Consider the following 13,741-nt stretch of genomic DNA (forward strand, 5'->3'; position numbering starts at 1 on the left):
GCTACTTTGTAACCGGCGACCATCATCTCCCGCCAATTAACTGTCAGTGGGAGCGAAGATACGGTTATTTTGTAGCAAATAAAATGTATGTTTACGACCATAGCAAGAGCGCTCGAACCGACAGGCCAATGCAGTATGCTTGTGCAGGAAAATCGTCTAAGTCTACAGTGCAATTCCATTAGGTACAAAATGTGTGTTTTAAATCTTTATCTCAATTATTTTATTTTCATTATTTTGTACTGTGCCCTCCTTGGGCAATATTCGCAGGGCCACCAGGAGGCATGTTTGATTATGCTGGTTGATGTAGGCTACCCTAATTATCCAGTTATTTTGAATATTTGTTGAAAGCAATATACATACAGTGGCCTGCGAAAGTATTCACCCCCCTTGGCATTTTTCCTATTTTGTTGCCTTACAACCTGGAATTAAATTAGATTTTTGGGGGGTTTGTATCATTTGATTTACACAACATGCCTACCACTTTCAAGATGCACATTATTTTTGTTTTTAAACAAACAAGAAATGAAAAAAGAAAAGAAAACTTGAGCGTGTGTATCTATTCACCCCACCAAAGTCAATACTTTGTAAAGCCACCTTTTGCAGCAATTACAGCTGCAAGTATCTTGGGGTATGTCTCTATAAGCTTGGCACATCTAGCCACTGGGAGTTTTGCCCATTCTTCAAGGCAAAAATGCTCCAGCTCCTTCAAGTTGGATGGGTTCCGCTGGTGTACAGCAATCTTTAAGTCATACCACAGATTCTCAATTGGATTGAGGTCTGGGCTTTGACTAGGCCATTCCAAGACATTTAAATGTTTTCCCCTTAAACCACTCAAGTGTTGCTTTAGCGGTATGCTTAGGGTCATTGTCCTGCTGGAAGGTGAACCTCCGTCCCAGTCTCAAATTTCTGGAAGACTGAAACAGGTTTCCCTCAAGAATTTCCCTGTATTTAGCGCCATCCATCATTCCTTCAATTCTGACCAGTTTCCCAGTTCCTGCCGATGAAAAATATCCCCACAGCATGGTGTTCTCGGGGTGATGAGAGGTGTTGGGTTTGCGCCAGACATTTTCATTGATGGACAAAAAGCTCAATTGTAGTCTCATCTAACCAGAGTACCATCTTCCATATGTTTGGGGAGTCTCCCACATGCCTTTTGGCGAACACCAAACGTGTTTGCTTCTTTTTTTCTTTAAGCAATGGCTTTTTTCTGGCCACTCTTCCGTAAAGCCCAGCTCTGTGGAGTATACGGCTTAAAGTGGTCCTATGGACAGATACTCCAATCTCCGCTGTGGAGCTTTGCAGCTCCTTCAGGGTTATCTTTGGTCTCTTTGTTGCCTCTCTGATTAATGCCCTCCTTGCCTGGTCCGTGAGTTTTGGTGGGCGGCCCTCTCTTGACAGGTTTGTTGTGGTGCCATATTCTTTCCATTTTTTAATAATGGATTTCATGGTGCTCCGTGGGATGTTCAAAGTTTCGGATATTGTTTTATAACCCAACCCTGATCTGTACTTCTCCACAACTTTGTCCCTGACCTGTTTGGAGAGCTCCTTGGTCTTCATGGTGCTGCTTGCTTAGTGGTGCCCCCCGTGTAGCTCAGTTGGTAGAGCATGGCGCTTGCAACGCCAGGGTTGTGGGTTTGATTCCCACGGGGGGCCAGTATGAAAATGTATGCACTCACTAACTGTAAGTCGCTCTGGATAAGAGCATCTGCTAAATGACTAAAAATGTAAAAAAATGGTGCCCCTTGCTTAGTGGTGTTGCAGACTCTGGGGCTTTTCAGAACAGGTGTATATATACTGAGATCATGTGACACTTAGATTGCACACAGGTGGACTTTATTTAACTAATTATGTGACTTCTGAAGGTAATTGGTTGCGCCAGATCTTATTTAGGGGCTTCATAGCAAAGGGGGTGAATACATATGCACGCACCACTTTTCCGTGATTAATCTTTTAGAATTGTTTGAAACAAGTTATTTTTTTCATTTCACTTCACCAATTTGGACTATTTTGTGTATGTCCATTACATGAAATGCACATAAAAATCCATTGAAATTACAGGTTGTAATGCAACAAAATAGGAAAAACACCAAGGGGGATGAACACTTTTGCAAGGCACTGTAATGATGGAACTATCTTGCCTGATGGATAGTGCTTGCCATGCCATGCCAGAAATTGTTTTTAGTTTTTTTTTAGAATGGAGGTCACATTGAAGCCAAGCCTCTTACTGCCTTTTTGGCAATCTGGACCATATTCAATATTGTTGAAATCTTTGCAATAATGTTTCTGAATTAAACAATTATAAAATACTTTGAGCACAGATTAATTGAGAATGGAGGCAGTTTGCACCATAGAGATCCTATTAAATTACTAGAGGGGCTACGTCATAAACCCTCAAAGTTCCAGAATGGGGTGAAAATCTTGGTCAGGGAGAAATCCCAAACCAGTCTAATTGGAATTAATGGCATTAGAGCCATAGGTGATGCATTTCCTGCTTGTATTTATGCAGGAAAATAAAAGTATGTGATGTCTCGGAAATTATGTAAGGGAATTATAGTCAGCCTAAATATTGTCATATAATTATAAATACAGTTTATACAGGTTCTATACCAATTTTCGATATAAATCAAATCAAATCAAATCAAATGTTATTGGCCACATGCGCCGAATACAACAGGTGCAGACATTACAGTGAAATGCTTACTTACAGCCCTTAACCAACAGTGCATTTATTTTAAATAAAAAAGTCAAATAAAACAACAACAAAAAAGTGTTGAGAAAAAAAGAGCAGAAGTAAAATAAAATAACAGTAGGGAGGCTATATATACAGGGGGGTACTGGTGCAGAGTCAATGTGCGGGGGCACCGGCTAGTTGAGGTAGTTGAAGTAATATGTACATAGCCTAGAATATATGTAAACAGAGCACAAATATCTCAGATGTTTTGTTCTTGGAAAGCTGTGAGTGCTATTATAATACAATATCAGTACTTGTTGCATATACAGTGAGGGAAAAAAGTATTTGATCCCCTGCTGATTTTTGACGTTTGCCCACTGACAAAGAAATGATCAGTCTATAATTTTAATGGTAGGTTTATTTGAACAGTGAGAGACAGAATAACAACAACAAAATCCAGAAAAACGCATGTCAAAAATGTTATAAATTGATTTGCATTTTAATGAGGGAAATAAGTATTTGACCCCCTCTCAATCAGAAAGATTTCTGGCTCCCAGGTGTCTTTTATACAGGTAACGAGCTGAGATTAGGAGCACACTCTTAAAGGGAGTGCTCCTAATCTCAGTTTGTTACCTGTATGAAAAACACCTGTCCACAGAAGCAATCAATCAATCAGATTCCAAACTCTCCACCATGGCCAAGACCAAAGAGCTCTCCAAGGATGTCAGGGACAAGATTGTAGACCTATACAAGGCTGGAATGGGCTACAAGACCATCGCCAAGCAGCTTGGTGAGAAGGTGACAACAGTTGGTGCGATTATTCGCAAATGGAAGAAACACAAAATAACTGTCAATCTCCCTCGGCCTGGGGCTCCATGCAAGATCTCACCTTGTGGAGTTGCAATGATCATGAGAACGGTGAGGAATCAGCCCAGAACTACACGGGAGGATCTTGTCAATGATCTCAAGGCAGCTGGGACCATAGTCACCAAGAAAACAATTGGTAACACATTACGCCGTGAAGGACTGAAATCCTGCAGCGCCTGCAAGGTCCCCCTGCTCAAGAAAGCACATATACAGGCCCATCTGAAATTTGCCAATGAACATCTGTATGATTCAGAGGAGAACTGGGTGAAAGTGTTGTGGTCAGATGAGACCAAAATCGAGCTCTTTGGCATCAACTCAACTCGCCGTGTTTGGAGGAGGAGGAATGCTGCCTATGATCCCAAGAACACCATCCCCACCGTCAAACATGGAGGTGGAAACATTATGCTTTGGGGGTGTTTTTCTGCTAAGGGGACAGGACAACTTCACCGCATCAAAGGGACGATGGACGGGGCCATGTACCATCAAATCTTGGGTGAGAACCTCCTTCCCTCAGCCAGGGCATTGCAAATGGGTCGTGGATGGGTATTCCAGCATGACAATGACCCAAAACACACGGCCAAGGCAACAAAGGAGTGGCTCAAGAATAAGCACATTAAGGTCCTGGAGTGGCCTAGCCAGTCTCCAGACCTTAATCCCATAGAAAATCTGTGGAGGGAGCTGTAGGTTCGAGTTGCCAAACGTCAGCCTCAAAACCTTAATGACTTGGAGAAGATCTGCAAAGAGGAGTGGGACAAAATCCCTCCTGAGATGTGTGCAAACCTGGTGGCCAACTACAAGAAACGTCTGACCTCTGTGATTGCCAACAAGGGTTTTGCCACCAAGTACTAAGTCATGTTTTGCAGAGGGGTCAAATACTTATTTCCCTCATTAAAATGCAAATCAATGTATAACATTTTTGACATGCGTTTTTCTGGATTTTGTTGTTGTTATTCTGTCTCTCACTGTTCAAATAAACCTACCATTAAAATTATAGACTGATCATGTCTTTGTCAGTGGGCAAACGTACAAAATCAGCAGGGGATCAAATACTTTTTTCCCACACTGTACAACTTGTCTAAGTCCTATCATCAACTGATTTGAGCCAGTGTATGGCTGTGGATTGACTGCATTGTTTGAATGAAATGTTGGCATATTGGCAGTTAATATGAAAAACTTATGGAATCATCATTCCTGGCTAGCTAGCTAACACACACACAGTGCAGTTAAATTATTCATTCATTGTTTTACAGAATATCTTATAACAGCACTGGCAAACCATGGGGTGACCAACTCCCTGACCAACATGGCTGACCTTTGGTCCATCAGAAGAAGGTTAATATCCATTCTAGAATTCTAATTTCTAATTTTATGGTTTGCACAATGGTTCTTCTCATTGCCCTGAGCAACACATTGCACAATATATTATCACTGAATATGCCCCTGCAGCTGGTAGTAAAGCTTTTCAAAACACCTTGTTGTGGGGCTGTTTTTGAAAATATATATTGGCTCATATGAATGTGCTCATCTGTTTTTGCATTTAAATTCTAGATTACTGCCACTTATTGTGATTGTATAGAGATTCCATGGTTGCTATAGACAAACAGAAAACAAAGCGGATCTGCAGATGGCTCAAATGTACTGCTTGCTTATCAGTAAACAATGAGAATTATTTTCATGCCAGACACAGGTGGAATGTCCATCAAGACAGTCACCATATACGGTCCCTCGATTCTCTACTCTTAACACATAGTGATGATATTTCACAGGAAGGGTTTAAAATGAAGCTGATCCAGTGGCTGTGTGAGCAGCATCCATTACTGATGTATCAATGTTTTTTAGTTCCCTTTGCTTTGTTATTCTAAGTCTTGGCTAAACAGGGATGTCTCTCTTTGACATACAAGTCTGTATGATAAATTGAAGAACAAGGCTATACTTTTCTTTGTTGACTTTGCAACAAAGGTCAGACCAATTATAATTTCCTTTAAGGATACACACTTTTTTATCCAAAATGTTTTCCACACTTGTAAATTCCAAAGACAGGTTCCAATAAAGACTGTCAATCAAACGGTTTATTTTTGTTCAGTGGTAGGTCAACTAAATAGAACTAAAGGAACTAAATACAGTACCTGTGAACACTGGTCTTGTCAGGTACCTTTTCTTGGCATCAGGAGGCTGTGTCCTAGTTGTTGTCACCATGGGTGTATACAGCTTGCTTCTGCTCGTCTCCACTGTGATCTTTATCCTGCTAGTGTGTTCACTAAGGCCCGGGAACGTCCATCCCATGGGTCTTTGGACTGCAGATGGGTTGGAAAACCTTCTGGCACCTGCTCATACAGTACAGAGAATACTACATCAATGAGCCCACTGATAACAGTTACAGCACTGTTCTTAATTCAGTCAAGACTTTCAAATGGATGTTAGTTTCCCACATGGAGCATACATGTGACTTAAAAATATGTGTTGTGTCTTAGTTGTCTGTGCAGTAGTTATCATGAGCAAACCTTAATCTGGACTTGGGTGGCAATGCGTTCACAAAGGAAACATAACATCAGCTCCGCAATAAGTATATTTGAAATGAAGTCATGGTTTTTCCCAAACCACCAATTACATGTGGAAAATGTATCTCAAACTCAAACTGTTTTACTTAGATTTTCTGTCAGGCTTCACCTATCAGTGTCCTCCTTGATGCTGCTCACCCAGAGAGTAACCTCCATGTCAATGGACCTACAGGACCTACAGGCAGAGTGACATTAATAACCCAATCACAATGCCGGGGCCGGGTCTTTCTCCCACTCATCAGCTATGCCCTCAACTTCACTGTCTTGCTCGGCGGACCCCTGTCCTCATTTGACCAATTTGTATGTTTTGTAGAGCAGATAACCATCAGCCCTCCTCCCCAGCCTCTGGGCGTTATCTCCTACAAGACCTTTCAGGTGTTATATCTGGAGTAGGCTAGGAGCTATCTCACTCGTCTCCTGAGAGACAATGCCTCCAGTTTGTCCGTCTCCAACTCCAACAATGTCCTCACTGATGTCCTCTGGATATGGGGCCTTGCTGTGGTGTTGAGGATCAGATACTACTCCCACTGGAGGATCAGTCTGAATAATGCTGCTGGGCTTGGGTTCAGGGCCAAACTGGAGCAGCCAGTCTGACGGAGATCTCTGGACCACAGAGATGTCCTGTCAGGTGTCTGAATTTGCCCGTCGGTGGAATGGTACGACAGCCACATGGCTACGTAGGCTGGTTTTCCAAATAATCAAAACTGCTCCGCTGGTAATGACGTTTGGGTTTTCAATCTGGTGGCATGGCTTACATATGGGTCAGTTTGTGGGGTTTCTTGTCTGGGCTGCAGCTGTGAGAGCAGACTAGCAGATATACAAGTACTTAAAGCCAAAGCTCACATCTACTAGGAGGATATCGGTGTGCACCTGTCTGGGTTGGGTAAATACTCAGATGGTCATGGTGTGTGTTGTTATTGCAGTCGAGCTTCGAAATACTTCCTCTTTGAGAATATTGGGTCTGACATACACTGGGGTTTTTCCTCTTCTTAATGTTCTATTTATCTTCATTTTATGACAAGATCAAGAATAATCATAACATCTGGGTTTTAAAATGTTGCTGTAAAATTATTTGATTGATGTAATTACATTTACATTTACGTCATTTAGCAGACGCTCTTATCCAGAGCGACTTACAGGAGCAATTAGGGTTAAGTGCCTTGCTTAAGGGCACATCGACAGATTTTTCACCTAGTCGGCTCGGGGATTAGAACCAGCGACCTTCCGGTTACTGGCACAACGCTCTTACCCACTAAGCTACCTGCCGCCCTGTAGGTCCTAATTCATAGTCATTGATGTTAAAAGCACACCACTTTTACTCAACAGTGCTAATGCTTGTTTGTTTTTGTTGGAGGACTGAAGGGGAAGGTATTGTGTTCTGGCAGAGTACAAACATTGGATTATTTTGGAGCAGTTGTTATCATACTTCAGAAAGTATTCACACCCCTTGACTTTTTACACATTTTGTTATATTAAAAAGTGTGATTAAAATATATTTTTTTGTAAATGATCTACACACAGAACCTGTGGTTAGCTTTATTATGTTTATTTTTAATCCTAAATAACTTCTTAGTTTTGCCGATAACAAGCATACACATAACATGATGCAGCCAACACCATGCTTGAAAATATGAAGAGTGGTACTCAATGACATGTTGTGTTGGATTTGCCCCAAACATAACGCTTTGTATTCAGGACAAAAAGTTACATAATTTCTTTGCCACATTTTTTGCAGTGTTACTTTAGTGTCTTTTCGCAAACAGGATGCGTGTTTTGGAATATTTGTATTATGTACAGGCTTCCTTCTTTTCACTTTGTTTTTTAGGTTAGTATTGTGGAGTAACTACAATGTTGTTGATCCATCCTCAGTTATCTCCTATCACAGCCATTAAACTCTATAACTGTTTTAAAATCACCATTGGACTCATAGTGAAATCCCTGAGCGGTTTCCTTCCCCTCCGGCAACTGAGTTAGGAAAGACACCTGTATCTTTGCAGATACACCATCCAAAGCGTAATTGATCACTTCACCATGCTCAAATGGATATTCAGTGTCTGCTTTTTATTTTATTTTCACCCATCTAACAATAAGTGCCCTTCTTTGTGAGGCATTGGAAAACCTCCTTGGTCTTTGTGGTTGAATCTGTACTTGAAATTCACTTCTCAACTGAGGGACCTTACAGATAATTGTATGTGTGGGGTACAGAGATTTGGTAGTCATTCAAAAATCATGTTAACCACTATTATTGCACACAGAGTGAGTCCATGCAACATATAATGTGACTTGTTAAGCAAATGTTTACTCCTGTACTTATTTAGGCTTGCCATAACAAAGGGGTTGAATACTTATTGACTCAATATATTTCAGCTTTTCATTTTTAATTAATTTGTAAAAATTCCACTTTGACATTATGGGGTATTGTGTGTAGATCTGTGACACAAAATCCCATTTTAAATTCAGGCTGTAACACAACAAATGTGTGGAAAAAGTCAAGGGGTGTAAATACTTTCTGAAGGCACTGTACCTTGTTGAATGCATCTACCAGCCGAGGGTCAGCAGATTGTACAAACTGATTTCATAATAATTTTATGGCTGTTGCATCTTTTTTAGGGCTGTTAGAATTATAGGGTTGATTGGTTGTTCTTGACCTTGATTTTCCTAGAAGCCAGAGAGCTTAAAGCCACACAAAGTATTGTCCAATATGAGCTTTATTGAGAGACAACACCTAATACAGTAAAGACATACAAAATAATGGGTGGTGTATTACTCACAGGAAGCTGGTGAGGGGAGGACGGCTCATAATAATGGCTGGAATGGCGTGAATGGAGTGGTATCAAACACATAGAACCATGTGTTTGATACCATTCCATTCATTCCGTTCCAGCCATTAATATGAGCCCATCTTCCCCAATGAAGGTGCCACCAGCCACCTGTGGTACTACTATATAACTAAAATGTTCTCTGCACACTCATGCATGTTCCGAGAAGTTAATTGTACTGGTAGTTCGGTAGTTCCTCATTTTGCAATAAAGTGTATTTTCTTTCTTTCCACACATTTCCACAGACTATTCCCAAGAACAAGAGCAGTCCAAGGTTTCTGATTGAAACACATTTCTTCCAGCAGTCCTCTGGTTTGTTGATGTCCAATGTGTAAATATACCCAATAAAAGCATCACAATTAGTCACATACAATGAAAATAATTGTTTGGATTCATTGTCACTAATGGGTATTGTGGATTGATTCAGTTGAGGGTTCTGAGTAAAATGTCAACATAACCATGGCCAAAAACTGAAATGTTAGCACACAGCATATCAAATATACCCCCACCTGATGTGTGAGGTGAATAGCCACAGTTGACAGTGTTGCATAGTAAGGCAGAGTCTGTTCTGCGTTGAACCCAGCCACAACCAGCCTTGACATCATGGCCACCATGAACCCACTGAGCCAAGGCTTGGTGTGCTCCTGGAACCTCAATGCTGTAGACTTGACCCCTACCCTGATGTCGTCATCTTTGTCCTGGTGACAATAGGAAGGAATGCAATGCACATATTAAACAGTTGTCATTCATAGAACAATCTAGAATATTCTCCAACAAACAGCATGAACTGAGGAAGCATCAACATTTGCAACAGCAATGTTAAATAGGCACAACATGACAGTCATACACCTAATACCTGATGGGCATGGATGGTGTCATAAATGAATGTCCACACCACTCCTGAGAAATACAGTGGTAGGCACACTGACCAGTCACAGGAGCCAATGACAGCTGACCAACCAAGCAGTGCTCCCCAATTGAAGGTCAGTCCTGAGGAGAAACAAGTGTTTCATTTCGTCTGTATGGCAGCTCTATTGCAAAGACCAACTCAGTGGCCTTGTGGTTAGTGTCCACCCTGAGATTGGAAGGTGGCCTTGTGGTTATTTACATTGTTATTTATTTTGCTAATTTGCACCCCAGTATCTCTATTTGCACATCATTTATGCACAGCTATCACTCCAGTGTTAATACTACATTTACATTTTAGTAATTTAGCAGACGCTCTTATCCAGAGCGACTTACAGTTAGTGCATACATTATTTTTTTTATTTTTCATACCCCCCCGTGGGAATCGAACCCACAACCCTGGCGTTGCAAACGCCATGCTCTACCAACTGAGCTACATCCCTGCCGGCCATTCCCCTACCCTGGACGACGCTGGGCCAATTGTGCGCCACCCCATGGGTCTCCCGGTCGCGGCCGGCTACAACAGAGCCTGGATTCGAACCAGGATCTCTAGTGGCACAGCTATCCACTGCGCCACTCGGGAGACCTAAATTATAATTGTAATTATTTTGCACTATGGCCTATTTATTGCCTTACCTCCATAACTTACTACATTTGCACACACTGTATATAGATTTTCTATTGTGTTATTGACTGTACGTTTTGTTTATTCCATATGTAACTCTGTGTTGTTGTTGTTTTTATCACACTGCTTTGCTTTATCTTGGCCAGGTCGCAGTTGTAAATGAGAACTTGTTCTCAACTGGCTTACCTGGTTAAATAAAGGTGAAATAAATAAAATTAAAATAAATAAATAAAATAAAACACTTTCAAAACAACAAACTTTTCAAAACAACAAATCCGAGCTCTTCCTCGTTCCACGTTGTCGACATGATTCATGATGATGGCTGCTTGTCTAACTTGCTAGCTAAGATTTTGAAAGTATGATGTTGACATGATCAGTCCAATCAATGCTACGGTATATATAATGTGATTTGACGTAATTTTGTCTGTGGCCAATGACCTTGAGCCTTCTTGGATGGGCACTTCTAATGTAACTCTATGGCAGCACCCAAGGGGCTTGAATTTTCGATCTCCCCGTAGATTTTGCGGTGACGTAGTGTCCCCATGAGTGAAAGAACACTGAGCCAATTACGGCGCAACTAGAGAATATTACCAACCCCTACGCTCTGTATTTTCTGCTGGCTGCCCCACTACCACAGAAAGCACTGAGTTAAGCTGAAACACCTGCATTTTGGAGCTGCCTTACTCAAGAAAGCAAAAAAGAGACCATGTTTGTATGCAGCTTTACTAACATTTTTTTTTTTACATTGTTTGCAAACTGATATGTGACACGTATTCATGGCAAAATAACATGCAAAACAGGCAACAAATATTGTTTTTTGTATTATTTTGTATTTTTTAGCTAAACATGTGGGGTCGCCACTGTATAGGTTGAATAATTCGTGTTTCAAGCTGATCCCATTCCTTACTTGAACCCCATGTAAAGCGATGTGCTTGACAATATCTGTCTTCTTGTTTGTCTTCCTGCCAGCAGCAGACTCTGTCTCTCCACCCTCAGCCTCTCTGATGGACTGTCTCCACCTTCCACCACCGTGCGCCAAAAACTCAAAATGTGAATCTGAAGGCTGGCACCCGGAGCCTGAGCTGGTGTGGATGGAGTGTGAAGGAGTCAATCTCAAATGTGAAAACTGTTCAAGGGTGTGTAGACTTTCTTCTTGAAGGAAATAAGTTATAAATGCTTGTTGAGCTTAGTTGAACTGTTCTTTCCCATCAGAACCAAACACAGGCCTGTTTAACTGAAAACAAACACTGTATAGCCTCAAAACAAAACATGGTTAAAACTATAATTTTTATGTAATGGATGGCCAGTCCTTGCATCCGTAGCTCCTATATGTTTATGGTCAGTGCTATCAGAGATCCTTGGGACGTCCCTACCCTAAACCTAACCTTAACCCTTACCCTAACCTTACACATAACCAAATCCCTTACCTAACCTTAACCATTTTAAATGTCAACTTCAATGGGGTAGGGACGTCAAAAGGATACTGAATAGCACAGACCATATGTTTATCATCTGTGAGCTGTATCCATGAATTCTGTGCAGGGGACACAAGATAAGAGAGACTGGTGTGAGACACAGACAGTGGCCTGACCATAGAATTAGGAATTAGAATACTATTATGACATAGCCTGACAATAGATCACAGAAAATAGTTATTTTTCTAGGGAAATTGATCCGAGGCCTTTGCGGCCCGCGGCCCGCCAGTTGCCCATCCCTGACCTAGAGTCCTGAAATTCTGTGCATAGGTCCCTCTTCTCACAAGGAACAAATGTGCCTCAAGGTCCCACAAGGTCTGCCATGATGGATTTTCCGCCATTTGGAATTTTTGAAAAACACTTAAATAACCTCTCCTCCATAACCACAGGGCCGATCTGGATGAAACTTGATAATAATAATATGCCATTTAGCAGACGCTTTTATCCAAAGCGACTTACAGTCATGCGTGCATACATTTTTGTGTATGGGTGGTCCCGGGGATCGAACCCACTACCTTGGCGTTTCAAGCGCCGTGCTCTACCAGCTGAGCTACAGAGGACCACATCTAAGGATTTATGGCATCTATGGACCAAGGTCTTTCTACGCAATATTTTCCAGACTAGTATGTCAAACAACTGACTAATAAACATTAATGTGGGCGTGGTCTGGCACATACATGCATATAAATCAGACACGGATGATTGTAACCAAACTTGGTACACATGTTCCAAACTCTGTCAAGACTCAACATATGCGAGCACATTCAGATTGACCACACCGTGGCGCTACAACAGGCACATATTTATTTGTCTTGATCTGTTTGACTCAGTGTTGAAATTGAAAACCTCTGTGGTTATTGTGTTGTGCTTCCCATTTGAAGTCTGGATTGTGATTCCTATGATTTGTGTGTGGTGTCAAAATCTGACTAATTGTTGTAACTACTTATTTTGCTATTTTATTCTATTATTCAAAGGTGCTGTCAGGAGAAACACTTTCACATCCAAGGCAACAGATGGAGAGACGGAGAAGTTCGTCATAAGGTGGCTGCAGCTTTCACCAGACAGAGACAGAAAGGAGAGGACCGAACACGGCAAGGATAGGGTGGATAGACCCAGAGAGAATTAGAACATTTACATACACACATACATACATGCAAGGGATAAACACTGACGCTTTGTACATTATCTGGAAATAATGGACGACTTGGTACTGCCCAAGTTTAATAGTTCCAGATAATGTACAGAGCGGATGCATTTATCCCGCTTATACCACGGTTGCCAAAGAAAACAAGCATATATTTACTGGTAAAAATGACATGTTTTCATTGAGATTTTAATTTTGATAAGTAAATTCATACTATTTCATCCTTCCACTAAACCTGGTTGTTAGTTCTATTGGTTAGGTTGCTAGAGAAGCGGACTTGTTCATACTATTTGTTTGGATTTGGCCATTACTGGCCCTAAAATGGCAGCTTCGGCTCAGTTCAGGCTGCCAGATCTGGGCCGAATGACTCTGCCCTAGTCTGTACCGTCATTCATTTCGGACTCTGGCTGCCAAACCCGGAGCAGCAGTTTTAGAACTGGGATTCCAGAATCAGGCCAGATGTGGGCCAGACCTTTGTGCTACCTGGGAAAAACTGCATGACCTTTGATCAAATTATTTTAGTAAAGTTCATGCAGTTGACATGTCGGACAATTTTTATAACCATAATGCAACACACTTTGAAAGGCTGTGACCAATGATGGTCAACAACTTGACAAAAGTGATCCACTCCAATGCGCCCAATGAGAGAAGTTTCCTTAATTGTTAATTTTCTCAA

Source organism: Coregonus clupeaformis, chromosome 16 (assembly GCF_020615455.1).
Source record: "Coregonus clupeaformis isolate EN_2021a chromosome 16, ASM2061545v1, whole genome shotgun sequence".
Lineage (NCBI taxonomy): Eukaryota > Metazoa > Chordata > Actinopteri > Salmoniformes > Salmonidae > Coregonus > Coregonus clupeaformis.